Raw genomic sequence first — 16374 nt, forward strand, 5'->3', positions numbered from 1 at the left:
TTATGTAAAAAGAAAACAAATTGCTTATAGTCATAGCTGGAGGCTGGGCATTACCTGGCACTTGTACCCGCTTAGCATTTTAGAATTTGAACTGGCAGACTATTTGGGCCTCTGTAGATTTTCACTGCAGCAGTCCTATTCATTCAGTTCTGTGCACATGACCCGTAAATACTGTGCGGGGGAAGAATTTATTAAGACTGGCATTCCAGTCCTAATGGGAAACAAGCGGAGTAAGATGCAACAAATTTCTTAAGAGGCGCATGCTAGATTTACGCTATAATTTACGCCAGTTTCGGGAACAAATAATAATAAATGCGTCGGGCCATGTTTTTTTTAAAAAAAAGTGTCAAGGGTGACGAAAACGGCCCAACAGTCTAAATTTTTGTCTCTTTTGAGCCGTTTACGATTTTTCTACGCCAGATAACAGGCGTAGAAAAGTTGTTCAATTCCTCCTATGTTTTTACATGTGATAATAAAAAGATAATAGTTCTAGAAAATGCTACTAGTACTATTTCTATTCCTAGCCACACCACACATGGATCCTGCGGCAGGGTTGTTGGTGGAGTGATAGTTCAGATCTACCAAGTCTACACAGAACTTTATTCTTTTACAAGTGACTGTCATGAAGAGAGACTGAAGACCCGACTGTAATGTAGAAGATGAAGCTCCAGATCTTAGTGCTCAGTGTAGGAACGACTCCCTCCTTGCTCTCCACATATAAGAACACTACATATTTCTCCATGTGTAAATATCTTTATATACTATCTGTGTGTTCAGCAGCCAGTGACACACGGACTGCCCGCTAGATCAGAAGACATGGAGCGCCGGCAAGAGAAAGAAGGCACCGGCGACATGAGTACCATGATGGCATCAGCACTGCTGGCCGGCTTCACTATAAGGGTATGTTCACACGTTGTGTAAACACTGCGGATTATATGCCACGTATTTCATTGTGTAAAATCCACAGAATAATACAGTAGCAGCAAAGTGGATGAGATGTAACCAAATCTCATCCACACGTTGCGTAAAAAATCCACCAAAAAACTCTGAAATTGACCTGTGGTGCGGTTTTTTCAATCCCCAGCATGTGAATCTGCTTTGGATCCGCTGCTTTTCTGTTGTGGGTTTTTCCCATTGAATTCAATTTTTGCGGCGGAAACAATGGGATTCCATTACAAAATGTGCAATTCAGAAAAAAGAAAAAGCTTTTTGTCGTTTAAAATGAATAATAAGGTTTATACTTACCACCCAGGTGTTGTCATAGCGACTCATTCTTTTATTGTCCGTCCAGGCCGGGCTCCTGGGGTGACGTTTTATCCCATGTGACTGCTGCAGCGGTCACATGGGCTGTAGCTTCATCCCAGGAGGCCGCACTGCAAGGACAACACGGGGACGCGTCGCCATAACTACGGAGAACGGGCTAAGTATAAGTGTTTTTTTTTCTGCAGTGGACATTACGCCTTAAAAACTGCACCACAATTTGGTGTGTTTTTTCGGCCGATATTCCCTGCAGGTTCCAGGGCGGATATGCTGTGCACTTTTACGCAGCGTATCCGCCCTGTGTGAACATGGCCTTACTGTCAGTGTCTTTTATTACTTCATTTTCAATATATAGTTTATATAACCAAACTAATTAATTGGTGTAGAAAAGCTGTTGAATTTCACCCTATGTTTTTACATGTGACAATAAAAAGATAATAGAAATAGTACTAGTAGCATTTTCTAGAACTATCCACACCACACATGGATCCTGCGGCAGGGTTGTTGGTGGAGATATAGTACAGCTCTGCCAGGTCTGCACAGAACTTTATTCTTTTACAAGTGACTGTCATGAAGAGAGACTGAAGACCCGACTGTAATGTAGAAGATGAAGCTCCAGATCTTACACCTCATGCACACGACCGAGTGTGCCGTCCGAGTCCCGTCAGTGATCCGAGGAAAGATAGGACATGTCCGTCTATCTTTCCTCGGATCGGACACCCGACCATTTTTCATGGACCCGATTCACCTATTATAGTGAATGGGTCCGTGAAGACTATCGGGTGTCACTCGGATCCTGTCAAAAACGGCCTGAGTGGCACAACGGTCGTGTGCATGAGCCTTTAGTGCCCAATGTAGGAACGACTCCCTCCTTGCACTCCACATATAAGAACACTACATATTTCTCCATGTGTAAATATCTTTATATACTATCTGTGTTTTCAGAAGCCAGTGACACACGGACTGCCCGCTAGAGCAGAAGACATGGAGCACCGGCAAGAGAAAGAAGGCACCATGGACGTACCTACCATGATGGCATCAGCACTGCTGGCCTGCTTCACCAATACTGTCAGTGTCAGAGTCTTTTATGTCTGCATTTCAGTGTATAGTTTATATATATTGCAGCACCGGACACTTTATCACTGACCACATACCACATCAGTATAGTAAGGCAGTCCTAAATGAGAAATTCACTTCTACCCTACATATTGTTCCAAATATTAGCCGTTCCACTGATCACGGAATACTTTTATATGTAAGTATTCCAGTGTACGCTGCCCTTTACATTCTATAGTATCCTATACTGCAGAATATGAAGAAGAGAAGGACAGAATTATGTAAATCATGTCCTGGAGAAAACAAAACTCCACCATGTCCCTCCATTTCTCCGCAGCCATGAAGGAATAGATCAGCTCTGGTAATGCCAGTGACATCAGTATAATGTTCTGCATCCTAAGAGAATCATCTCACGGTTACAGCTTTATTCTTTATATCATTCCTTACACTAGATTCATACCGGTTACATTTATATTTTATCCATTATAAAATAATATCATATGTTCAGTATAATAAGGAAACCAGCACTTTCTGCAACTTTTATCAGGGCCGGTTTGAGGTGCCTGGGCAGTAAATCTGGTGGGTGCCCATCATAATTCTAATTTTACGGGCACATGACAACTTTTTCTATAAGGGTAATCTGTATAGAAATGCATTTGTTGTCAGTCGTTTTATACCAGATAAAGCTCAGCACAAGTAGTACAGGTTTCTATAGGGCTAGTCTATATAGACATGTACTGAGCTCTATGTGATATAAAATGATGGACAGAACATATACATTTCTACACAGACCAGTCCTTATAGAAACTGGCATATGATAAACCTTTTTCTACAAAGGGAAATCCGTGTAGAATTGAATGCACTTCTTGTGCAATATTGTAAATGACATATAAAACCTCTTACATGTTCTGAGTGGTCTATGTGATATAAATGGTGCCATTTCTACACAGACTAGCCCCTATAGAAACTGGCAAGTGCGAAACTGGTCTATCATATACCATTTTTTCTACAGGGGCTAGTCTGCAGAAATGCCCAGGTTTTCAACCATATAATACTGAATAGAGAGCCATAATATCTAGTCATAATGGGACGTAAGCGATTTGTGTATTGGAGCCAGGGCAGGGGCTAGTCTACCTTCCCACAGAATCAGAGCGCCTCCTGTTGTGTCTGTGACTCCTCCGAGTTTATCTCCTGCTGCCCGGCAGAGAATGAATGGCTCCTGTCTGCCCAGTTCTGTCCTATGCCTCTGGCAGTGCGTGCCACCCTCCGCCAGCCCTTACAGTAAAGTCCCTAGCCACCCTGTGCCACTAAAGCTGAGATCTGTGTTGAAGCCGATGATATGACTGTTGCAGTATTTGCAGCTTTCAACAGCACTCAGACATTGTGGGAGAATCAAACTGGTTTTACTTGGGACAAACAGCAACCAACATCAGTAACAATATCAAGATGGAGAATACAAGAGATAACATACACATCACCACTAGAGGAGCTACACATAGATAATAACTAATAGTTAACACAGCGCCATCTACTGTCAGTTCAAGATCGTTCCTCCAGCATTAAGCTGCAGATGTTGTAATATTCCAACAATGACGTCATTTCATTGGCTTAGAAAACAACACAGATCTTCACCTAACTCCAGCTGTCTGTCCTGCAGAGAATGAATGGCTCCTGCCTGTCCAGTTCTTTTCTGTGCCTCTGGCAGTACATGCCACCCTCCGCCAGCCCTTACAGTAAAGTCCCTAGCCACCCCTGCATCGCTAAGGCTGAGATCTGTGTTGTAGCCGGACATGACGTTATTACATTGGCCTAGCACAGCAACACAGAGCTCCTCCTAACTCCTGCTGCCTGTCCTGCAGAGAATGAATGGCTCCTGCCTGTCCATTTCTTTTCTGTGCCTCTGGCAGTACATGCCACCCTCCGCCAGCCCTTACAGTAAAGTCCCTAGCCACCCCTGCACCGCTAAGGCTGAGATCTGTGTTGTAGCCGGACATGAAGTCATTACATTGGCCTAGCACAGTAACACAGAGCTCCTCCTAACTCCTGCTGCCTGTCCTGCAGAGAATGAATGGCTCCTGCCTGTCCAGTTCTTTTCTGTGCCTCTGGCAGTACATGCCACCCTCTGCCAGCCCTTACAGTAAAGTCCCTAGCCACCCCTGCACCGCTAAGGCTGAGATCTGTGTTGTAGCCGGACATGACGTTATTACATTGGCCTAGCACAGCAACACAGAGCTCCTCCTAACTCCTGCTGCCTGTCCTGCAGAGAATGAATGGCTCCTGCCTGTCCAGTTCTTTTCTGTGCCTCTGGCAGTACATGCCACCCTCCGCCAGCCCTTACAGTAAAGTCCCTAGCCACCCCTGCACCGCTAAGGCTGAGATCTGTGTTGTAGCCGATGACATGACGTCATTACATTGGCCTAGCACAGTAACACAGAGCTCCTCCTAATTCATGCTGCACAAAGATGAAGAGATCACATGGGGGAGATGATGGTGCAGCTGGGGGAGGGCTGACATTGATGGAAGTGCTCCCAGCCTCCCCTGCAGGCTGCAGTTGTGACTTTTACTAGCACTGTGCCTGTGGCGCTCATCATTTAAAGGGGTTTGCCTATCAGGGACATTTATGTCATATCCACAGGATATGTCATAAATATCAGATAGATGCGGGTCCATTGCTGGGTCTACACAGTGGACAGTGGTAAGGGGGTCCTGTGCAACTGCAACCGCTGCGAATACTATAGCTACACCACTAGGTGTGGATTGATATTTTTAGAATTCTCTTGGAATGTCTCTAAAATTTTAATTAATGGAAATGAATCAAGTTTTAATTCATTAATTATAAAACATTTGTTAAGTTAAAAAAGAAAACTAAATACAAACTGTTCTATTGTAGCCTCCACCACTCCACGTTATGGCGCACATCCTGAAGAAAGCCGAGGACTATGTAAGTTATATCAGCAGATGATCCTATTATTACACAGAACATCTGTAAGTCCACAGAAATAAACCTAACCAGAATAAATTTCAACCCTACACACACACTATATATGTATATATATATATATATATATATATATATATATATATATATATATACACATATATATATATATACATTATATGTATAAATATATACACACACATATACATGTGTGTGTGTGTGTGTGTGTGTGTGTGTGTGTGTGTGTGTGTGTGTGAGTGTGTGTATGTGTATATGTGTGTGTATGTATATATATATATATATATATATATATGTATGTATATAGCCCACTCCAAAATACGAGACAGCACTCCAGTTGTAGTGAAAAATAGGATCACTTTAATCACCCCTTGCGACGTTTCAGCCCTACTCCATGGGGCCTTTCTCATTGCATACACACACATATATACACACACACTATATATATATATTTTTACTTTTTGAGATACAGCTGTTCTGTATCCTGTATTGCAGCAGTATTATGCGCTAAGACCTGAATCTGTATGGTCCATGGGAATGACAGGTTTAGTGCAAGCGGGTTCTGTGTGTCTGACACGCGGGATACACCTGTGATCGATCTAAGTTATGAACCTGACGGACACAGGACCTGACAGGTACAGGATTCAGCGTAAGATACAGCCGCTCTGTATACAGCATACAGAGCAGCTGTATCTTAAAAAGTAAAAATAATTTTTAATAAAAACTAATTATAAAGTTGCACAAAACACACTGATTGACTTTATTTATTTTGTTTTTTAAAAAAAACATTCCTTTTGAAAGGCTTTATACAATGTTATCTTTCTAGTTCTCCAAGGATCTACAAGTGGAGGAATTTACCATGGAGAAGGTAAGAGCCTCATTTCTTCGAAAATCATAAAATCTTCTTAACCATGGAAAACCGACGTAGCGGAGTACAGGCTCATAGATTCTCTATCAAGCTCGTACTTCGCTACATCAATTTCCGAAAAAAGCTGAATAGAAACTACGCGGCTAAGCGCTCACACAAGCGCTTCTGCCGCTTTGTTTTAGCTATTGGTGGGGGTCTCAATGCTCGAACCCCCACCAATTAAAACATCTGACATGTCACTATGACATGTCAGGAGTTTGTTGAATATTTAGGTACACTTTAATTTTCCAGGAACTTCTCTAGAGCTGCACTAGATCAAAACGACAATGATCAATTTATTTTAAGTATTCTCTTCATTTTATTTACAGATGAGAGACAAAGGACTGAAGATCACCGAGTACTATGTAAGTGATATCAACAGACCATCCTATTAACACACAGAATATCTGTAGAGATACATTTATAGTTAGGTCCAGAACTATTTGGACAGTGACACAATCTTCATTCATGATTTGCGCTCTGCATGCTTTACATTCGATTTGAAATGAAATAACTGAGATGCAATTGAAGTGTAGACTTTCAGGTTTAATTCAAGGGGTTGAACAAAAATATCCTGTGAAACGTTTAGGAATTGCAACCATTTTTCTAAACAGACTCCTCATTTCAGGGGCTCAAAGGTAATTGGACAAATTACATTACCATAAATAAAATGTTTTTTGTTAAATACTTTGTAGAGAATCCTTTGCAGGCAATGACTGCCTGAAGTCTGGAACGCATGGACATCACCAAACGCTGGGTTTCCTCCTTTGTGACGCTTTGCCAGGCCTTTACTGCAGCGGTCTTCAGTTGTTGCTTGTTTGTGGGTCTTCCTGCCTTAAGTTTTCGCTTAAGCAAGTGAAATGCATGCTCGATAGGGATGAGATCTGGTGATTGACTTGGCCATTGCAGAATATTCCACTTCTTTGTCTTAAAAAACTCCTGGGTTGCTTTCGCAGTAAGTTTTGGATCATTGTCCATCTGTAATGTGAAGCGATGTCCAATCAACCTTGCTGCATTTGGTTGAATCTGAGCAGAAAGTATATCCCTGAACAATACAGAATTCATCCGGCTGCTTCTGTCTTCAGTCACATTATCAAAAAACACTAGTGACCCAGTGCCTTTGGCAGCCATGCATGCCCATGCCATCACACTGCCTCCACCATGTTTTACAGAGGATGTGGTGTGCTTTTGATCATGAGCCGTTCCAAGCCTTCTCCATACTTTCTTCCTCCCATCATTCTGGTACAGGTTGATCTTAGTTTCATCTGTCCATAGAATGCTGTCCCAGAACTGGGCTGGCTTCTTTACATGTTGTTTGGCAAAGTCTAATCTGGCCTTTCTATTTTTGAGGGTGATTAATGGTTTGCACCTGTTGGTGAACCCTCTGTATTTGCTCTCATGAAGTCTTCTCTGTATGGTAGACTTAGATACTGATACACCTACTTCAAGGAGAGTGTACTTCACAGGGTAGATGTTGTGGAGGGGTTTTTCTTCACCAGGGAAAGGATTTCGTGGACGTCCAGGCTTTTTGGAGTTCACGACATCACCAGTACGCTCTTTTTTTCAAGAATGTACCAAGCTGTTGATTTGGCCACTCCTAATATTTGTGCTATCTCTCTGATGGTTTTCTTCATTTTTGTCTGCCTAACGGTCTGTTTAACTTGCATTAAGAGCTCCTTTGACCTCATGTTGTGGGTTCACAGCAACTTCTTCCAAATGCAAATGCCACACCTGAATCAACTCCAGACCTTTTATTTGCTTAATTGATGATGGATTAACGAGGGAATAGCGCATGCTGCCCATTAAATAACTTTTGAGATAGTTGTCCAATTACCTATGGTCCCTTGAAAAAGAGGCAGCTACATATTAAAGAGCTGTAATTCCTAAACCCTTCCTCAAATTAGGATGTGAATACACTCTAATTAAAGCTGAGAGTCTGCACTTTAAGCCCATATTGATTATATAACTGTATATTCAATATGTTTTGGTAAACAGCTAAAATGCCAAAACTTCTGTCACCGCCAAATAATTCTGGACCTGACTGTATATATCACATAGAAGCCTCTATTCCATGACTGAGGGATGATAGAGTTCGGTCCTAGTAAACCCTTCTAAACCCCCTAGTGAGGCCAACCACCCAATCCCATCCTTGTACTCCTATTTCCCTCAATAAGGACAGACTCATGGTTTTATAAGGTTGGTTTTATAAGGTTGGCCACAGCAGCCATTTTATTGACAAACAATAACTAATAAAAATATTACCATCAAATATAAATAATCAACATTATCAACATTAATAACAAACATTCCGAGGAAAGAGATCCTTGGAGCTAAGTAGGGTATCTGCTCAGCGACTAATAAGTGCAGTATTTACCCCCAGCCGATTCCCCACAGCTCAGTTGCAGCGTATACAACTGCAGATAGCCAATAATTCAACCTTGCTCCCCGGGACACCACCCAGCAGGGGCCCAAAAATAGCCAGAGCCTCCATATTGCATAATTTGGGAAGGACCATACCCACGATGAATTCCTCCCCCACCAATTTAACACCATCTCCAAGGACCTCCAACCTGCCAACCACTGCCATGACAAATAAAACATCACCGAAACGCAGCATAACAAAACAATAAAACAAATAGTGAGGGTGGGCGGAAAACTTCACCTGCGTGTGCTTCTCCTCCTAATGGCGCAGGCACTGCCTTCGTGCCACTATAATCCTCAGGCTCCGCCCCATAACCTCTCTCCTCCTATTACCCCGGTCATGTGGCCTCCTCCTATGTTCTGCGGCCCGGGTTGGACTTTCTTTCCAACAGCTGAAAAGTAGATTTATCACAGTAACTGTTTTTACCAGCACAAATCCCCCCTCCCCCACCACAGATATATAAAAGAATTATAAGAAAATGATATGGTAGAATTATATTTTATTTCTTTCCTTGTATAAGGATAAAGATGCAGAAGAAGATGCTGAGGACGGGGTAAGAGCCTCACTGTTACTATTACTAGATAGACATGACATATAACCCTCAACCACAGCACAGAATAACATTAACCAGTTCAGGACCGGGCTATTTTGCGCCTTCAGGACCAGACACCATTAAGCCCTTTTTAGCACGTGTTAGTTAAATGGCTATAACTTTTTTATTTGTTGGGCTGACGACGTGATTTTTGCGACGTTTTTTTCCGTAGACAATGCAGGTTTCTTTTTTTATCGTTTTTATAGGCACCTTTTTTGCTAATGTAGAATTTTTATTCATAAAGTTTGAAAATAATAGTAAAAAAATAAGCTTTCTTAAGTTTCAGCTATTTTTTTTGGTAATATCATAGTTTTACCCTAAAATAGACCTTTTATTTGTGATCGTCATTGTCTACCGGAAATTATAATATATTACATGTCTATATTAGGGTAATTGGGTCAGTACTAGCGTTACAAAAATGATTGGCGGGGGGGACGGGTTTTTTTGGGGTGGGTATTTTATGTGTATTTATTATTACATTTTTTTTGCACTTGACTTGACTATTTTTTATTACTATGGTCTGTCCCTCAAAGGTCAAAAAAGACCTTTGGGGAACTTTATATATTTTTTTTCCTTTCTTTTACACCATGTCTTTCCACTGTAACTGGGGCTGCACAGCATCCCCAGTTACAGGGGAAATCAGCCCTCTCATAGTGACGATTGTCACTAATAGGGCTGTGCTTGGTCTTGTAAGACCCAGCAGCAGTCTGTCAGTAACGGCACCCGGCGATCATGTGACCAGTCACATGAACACCGGGAGGAATAGAGAAAGCGCCGCTGCTGCTGTCTCTATTCCTATACACAGCATTCATTGAGCGCTGTGTACAAGTCATCAGAGAAGACAGAAGCAGCGAAAGCTGCTTCTATCCTCTCCTCAGGGTCCCCGGCAGTCACTGACAGCCGGAGACCCGACATTCAGCTGCCCGATCGCGCAGGCAGCAAGTTAAAACCTGAGCCGTAAAAAGTCTATGGCTCGGGTTTTAAGGACCCTTACCGCTGGCCGTAAAAACACAGCCAGCGGTCGGGAACCAGTTAAACATCTCAGAGCCCAACAAGAGGGTCTATAGTTCGGCAGAATATCGTTCAGAAGGAGTTTTCCATAGATAAATCTACATGCGGGATCATTCAGTACTGACAGCAGAGTGTGAGAAGGAATCTGAAATGGGTGGACATGGCATTCACAAGAAAAATAGGAGATTATATATAACATTATTATATAACCCAGAAAAACGAATTCTTCCCTGTTCTGTTGTAGCCGATCTACATGAAGCTGGACGACGGCATGATGATCCCAGAAGATGTAAGTGATGTCAGCAGATAATGGTATTACTTCATGAGGATCCACAACTTCTCTACATATTAACCTGACATTAAATTCTTTATATTCACATTATAATAAACCAGAAACCTAGTTATTACTGGAAATAGCGCTCACAATGTCTCTGACAGATTCCTTACATATATCACACTCAGCATTTACTCATTCTGAACATTATCTGTTACATTTCAATGTGTAGTTTTGGGTTTCATAGACTCCCCACCTTATAGACGGGCCGGCCTCAGATTTAACCTTTCCCGTCGCTGTACTGTCTTTTTATGTCGGTACAGGGTATTTAAAAATGGCGCTTGCTTTGAAGCCCAGCTGGCGCCATAGCTTCTGGGTGTCTGTTGTGTTACACACCAGGGACCCAGTGGCAATGCTTGCTATCACAGACATCTCTGATTTCAAGCATTTAACCCCTCAGATCAGGGGCGTAACTAGGAAAGACTGGGCCCCATAGCAAACTTTTGACTGGGGCCCCCCCTCCGCTGGGTATCACACAACCGCCCCCTTGTAGATAGTGCCTCCCTATAGATTCCACCACACAGCGCCCCCTATAGATAGCACCATACACAGCCCCCTGTAGATAGCGCCATACACAGCCCCCTGTAGATAATGACTTACAGACCCAAATCCCCCCTGTAGATAACGCCATACAGACCCCCTGTAGATAACGCCATACAGACCCCCCTGTAGATAACGCCATACAGAACCCCCTGTAGATAACGCCATATAGCCCCCCCCCGCCCAAAAAAAGTAGTTTGTCCTACAAAAGAGATGGGATAGGATAGGGGAAACATGTGTGATTGCTGGCAGCGATAAGGAGAACGGGGGACCGAAATTCCCCCGAAGTTCTCCATGACAAACCTCGGGCTTCCGGCGTCTGCGCAGTTCAATAAAAATGAAAGGAGCGCTGGTCACGCATGCGCAAGTAATTTCTATGGAGCTGCAGACAGACCCCGGAAGTCCGAGGTTTGTCATGGAGAACTTCGGGGGACTTTCGGTCCACCGTTCTAATTATCGCTGGCCGTCCCAGCGATCACACATGTATCCCCTATTCTGTGGATAGGGGATGCATGTCTTTTGTAGGAAAAACCCCTTCAGTGGCGTCACACTGTAGCAGCCATAGCAGCTGCTAACGGAGCCTCCGGCCATGGGGGGGCCCGTGCCGGCGGGTGGCATGGGCCCCCTCATGCTGCGGGCCCCGTAGCAGCCGCTACGGCTGCTATAGCGGTAGTTACGCCACTGCCTCAGTTGCTGGGGTCAGATGTGACCACCGGCATCTGAAGGGTTTTTCACTTTCCGTTTGTGGCTGGTCACCGTCTCCCATGTGGTGAGATCGCGGGAGCCGGTGTGTTCCTATAGTAGCCAGGAAGCTTGTAAACGCTCCCAGTCCTGCTATAGGAAGATTTGCACTGATGCAATCAAACAATGCACTGATCTGATTTGCAATAGATTTCAATACTGTTAGTGCAGTCTGTGGCATAAGCTATCTAATGATCGCAGGTTCAAGTCCCCTAAGGGGGCTAAAAAAAATTAATTTAAAAATATAAAAATTAAAATCACCCCCCTTTTCCTAGATCACATATAAAAATAAATACACAAATAAACAAACACATTAGTTATCCCAACGTCCAAAATGCCCGAACCATAAAAAAAATACAAATATTTACCCTATATGGTGAACGCTGTAGCTTTAAAGAAAGATCAAAATGGCCGAGTTAAACCAGACTTCAAAATTAATTGAGAACCCTGACACCTAAATTAATTAAAGGGGTTTTCCTATGATGGACATTTATGACAGGTCTACAAGATATGTCATAAATGTCAGCTAGGTGCGGGTCCTACCTCTGGGACCTGCACCTTTCTCTAGAACGGGGCCCCCTAAACCCCGTTCTACCTTTTTCTGCTCCTGCTGCCTTCCGGCCACTTCCTGACTATTTGGTTGGGACTCACGGAAAAAGCGTACCTCGCTGAGCTACAGTGCATCCGTAAGTCCCATAGTAGTGAATGGCAGTTATGGAAGCAATGTAGCATGCGAGCTACGCTGTTTCTGTAACTACCACTCATTTCTATGGGACTTACGAGAACAGCGTAGCTCAGCGAGCTATGCTGATTTCTTCTTCAGGGTCGGAAATCTCCAGCTTCAGTCACTAAACAGAGCGGTAGAACGGGGTTTAGGGGGCCCTGCTCTAGAGAAAGGTGATGGTCCAAGAAGAGGGACCCGCATCTATCTGACATTTATGACATATTCTGCAGATATGTCATAAATGTCTCTCATGGGAAAACCCCTTTAAGACCCCTAAATAAATTCCAAAAACCAGACCAGGACCCCAGGTAATTCAGAACCCTGACCAAGCCCAAAAATTTATTCAGACCCCTAGGCTGACGCAAATATAAATTCAGACCTAACCCCAAAACAAATTCAGACTTTAACCCAAACTAAATTTAGATCCCAAAACACACCAAAAATAAAGTCAGACCACAAACCAGACCACTGCATTTACTTTTTCTTCTTTGCCGGGTCGTCTTCACCTCCAGGCTCTGCGGCACTAGGCTCTGATACTGCCCAGCATCAGAAACTTGTGTTCAGCACTGGACACAGGGAAAAAGTGCTGCGGCGCTCAGGAGTGAAATGCGAGTGCAAAGCGATAAGTGTTAGTGGCTGTTATATAGTGAATTTGATTTGCATAGCTGAATAAATAAGCTTCTGATTCTCTCTACTGTAGAAGTTTTTATTTTGCTATCTTTGAGATATTAGTATAAATAGCTCAGCGTTCTGCACGTTTATAAAATGGACTGAATAATTTCCTAATATATTTTTATTATGGGAATCGCTTCCTTAATTAGCAATTGCCACTCCCATAAACCTACAGAAATGGCACTATTAATACCCACACAACCCGTAGGTGCTGTTTATGGACGATTTTAATTCATTAAAATTGCTTAGAATACTTAGAATATTCTTCAATATAATAATGTTGGAAATCTGGGTTACAACTAAGATGGCTGAATTACAGATCCCTCTGAATAGATCACCCAACTTTCCTAGACACCTGCATGGTAATTCTGAATAGCATACACTACATACAAAGTATACATTACACACACCATAGACTACACATACACACACACTTATCAGTTTTTCTGTTCTACTTTGCGGTGCTTGGGTGCAGTAATTTAATCATATGACTGATATCACTAAAGGTTCTGCAGTCCTCCTAGTTGTAGTTTAGTCAGACACTGGAAGCTTGTAAAGAGTAAGAGTATGTTCACACGAGGGCGTCCGTTACGGCTGAAATTACGGGGATGTTTCAGCCTGAAAACATCCCCGTAATTTCAGCCGTAACGGCATGTGCAGGCGCTTGAACGCCGCGTCCATTACGGCCGTAATTAGCGCTGCTATTCATTGGAGTCAATGAATAACGGCTCTAATTACGGCCAAAGAAGTGACAGGTCACTTCTTTGACGCGGGCGTCTATTTACGCGCCGTCATTTGACAGCGGCGCGTAAATTTACGCCTCGTGTGAACAGACAAACGTCTGCCCATTGCTTTCAATGGGCAGATGTTTGTCAGCGCTATTGAGGCGCTATTTTCAGACGTAATTCGGGGCAAAAACGCCCAAATTACGTCCGTAAATAGGCCGTGTGAACATACCCTAAGACTGCAGGCAGAAGGAATAGTGCATGGAGGCAGCCTCTATGTTAGCAGTAACATTTACTGGGGAGTGGTGACGCGACATGTGCAGCTGCACACCCCTACAGAAATACATTAGGGTAACCCTGCATACATAGCTGTTATTACTGTTTGGGCTCTAGAATCATTACACATGGGGGAGTTCAGTGTACAGACCATACAGTCTTTGAAATTACTTCATTTTGTTCACAGGAGCCAACAATGGAGATTACACCTGAAAGAACCATTCATCTGTCTGAAGAGGAAGAAACACGAAGCTGCGCCTGGTTCTGCATTCCAGCAGCCATGATTCTCAGAAGAGCAAGGGCCAGGATTGTGTCTTTCTTCATGAGAGGAGTAAGGGAATCTGCGGTCTGAGAGGCATGTGGGGTCAGGGAGGCAGGGCGGGCATCTGGGGTCAGGGAGGCAGGGTTGGCATCTGGGGTCAGGGAGGCAGGGCGGTCATCTGGGGTCAGGGAGGCAGGGCGGTCATCTGGGGTCAGGGAGGCAGGGCGGTCATCTGGGGTCAGGGAGGCAGGGCGGGCATCGGGAAGGAAATCTGGCGTCGGAGAGGGCGTCTAGAAAGGCGTCAGGCGTCGGAGAGGGCGTCTAGAAAGGCGTCAGGCGACGGAGAGGGCGTCTAGAAAGGCGTCAGGCGTCGGAGAGGGCGTCTAGAAAGGCGTCAGGCGACGGAGAGGGCGTCTAGAAAGGCGTCAGGCGACGGAGACGGCGTCTAGAAAGGCGTCAGGCGACAGAGAGGGCGTCTAGAAAGGCGTCAGGCGACGGAGAGGGAATCTAGAAAGGCGTCAGGCGATGGAGAGGGCTTCTAGAAAGGCGTCAGGCGACGGAGAGGGCATCTAGAAAGGCGTCAGGCGACGGAGAGGGCGTCTAGAAAGGCATCAGGCGACGGAGAGGGCGTCTAGAAAGGCGTCAGGCGACGGAGAGGGCGTCTAGAAAGACGTCAGGAGAGGGCGTCTAGAAAGGCGTCAGGCGACGGAGAGGGCGTCTAGAAAGGCGTCAGGCGACGGGGAGGGCGTCTAGAAAGGCGTCAGGAGAGGGCGTCTAGAAAGGCCTCAGGAGAGGGCGTCTAGAAAGGCGTCAGGCGACGAAGAGGGCGTCTAGAAAGGCGTCAGGCGACGGAGAGGGTGTCTAGAAAGGCGTCAGGCGACGGAGAGGGCGTCTAGAAAGGCGTCAGGCGACGGAGAGGGCGTCTAGAAAGGCGTCAGGCGAAGGAGAGGGCGTCTAGAAAGGCGTCAGGCGACGGAGAGGGCGTCTAGAAAGGCGTCAGGCGACGGAGAGGGCGTCTAGAAAGGCGTCAGGCGACGGAGAGGGCGTCTAGAAAGGCGTCAGGCGACGGAGAGGGCGTCTAGAAAGGCGTCAGGCGACGGAGAGGGCGTCTAGAAAGGCGTCAGGCGACGGAGAGGGCGTCTAGAAAGGCGTCAGGCGACGGAGAGGGCGTCTAGAAAGGCGTCAGGCGACGGAGAGGGCGTCTAGAAAGGCGTCAGGCGACGGAGAGGGCGTCTAGAAAGGCGTCAGGAGAGGGCGTCTAGAAAGGCGTCAGGCGACGGAGAGGGCTTCTAGAAAGGCGTCAGGCGACGGAGAGGGCGCCTAGAAAGGCGTCAGGCGACGGAGAGGGCGTCTAGAAAGGCGTCAGGCGACGGAGAGGGCGTCTAGAAAGGCGTCAGGCGACGGAGAGGGCGTCTAGAAAGGCGTCAGGCGACGGAGAGGGCGTCTAGAAAGGCGTCAGGCGACGGAGAGGGCATCTAGAAAGGCGTCAGGCGACGGAGAGGGCGTCTAGAAAGGCGTCAGGCGGCGGAGAGGGCGTCTAGAAAGGCGTCAGGCGACGGAGAGGGCGTCTAGAAAGGCGTCAGGCGACGGAGAGGGCGTCTAGAAAGGCGTCAGGAGAGGGCGTCTAGAAAGGCGTCAGGTGACGGAGAGGGCGTCTAGAAAGGTGTCAGGCGACGGAGAGGGCGTCTAGAAAGGCGTCAGGCGACGGAGAGGGCGTCTAGAAAGGCGTCAGGCGACGGAGAGGGCGTCTAGAAAGGCGTCAGGCGACGGAGAGGGCGTCTAGAAAGGAGTCAGGCGACGGAGAGGGCGTCTAGAAAGGCGTCAGGAGAGGGCGTCTAGAAAGGCGTCAGGAGAGGGCGTCTAGAAAGGCGTCAGGCAACGGAGAGGGCGTCTAGA

General features: G+C 45.4%; 1 long non-coding RNA gene across 1 annotated transcript; it reads left to right on the forward strand.

Moving 5' to 3' along the window:
• The first annotated feature begins 9114 nt into the window (after window positions 1-9114).
• On the forward strand, window positions 9115-14595 carry LOC142741050 (uncharacterized). The gene is made up of 3 exons (XR_012880980.1): window positions 9115-9154; window positions 10449-10493; window positions 14404-14595. It is a non-coding gene; the product is annotated as an uncharacterized LOC142741050 (long non-coding RNA).
• Window positions 14596-16374: the final 1779 nt, after the last annotated feature.

The sequence above is a fragment of the Rhinoderma darwinii genome, chromosome 2 (assembly GCF_050947455.1).
Source record: "Rhinoderma darwinii isolate aRhiDar2 chromosome 2, aRhiDar2.hap1, whole genome shotgun sequence".
NCBI classification, from domain to species: domain Eukaryota; kingdom Metazoa; phylum Chordata; class Amphibia; order Anura; family Rhinodermatidae; genus Rhinoderma; species Rhinoderma darwinii.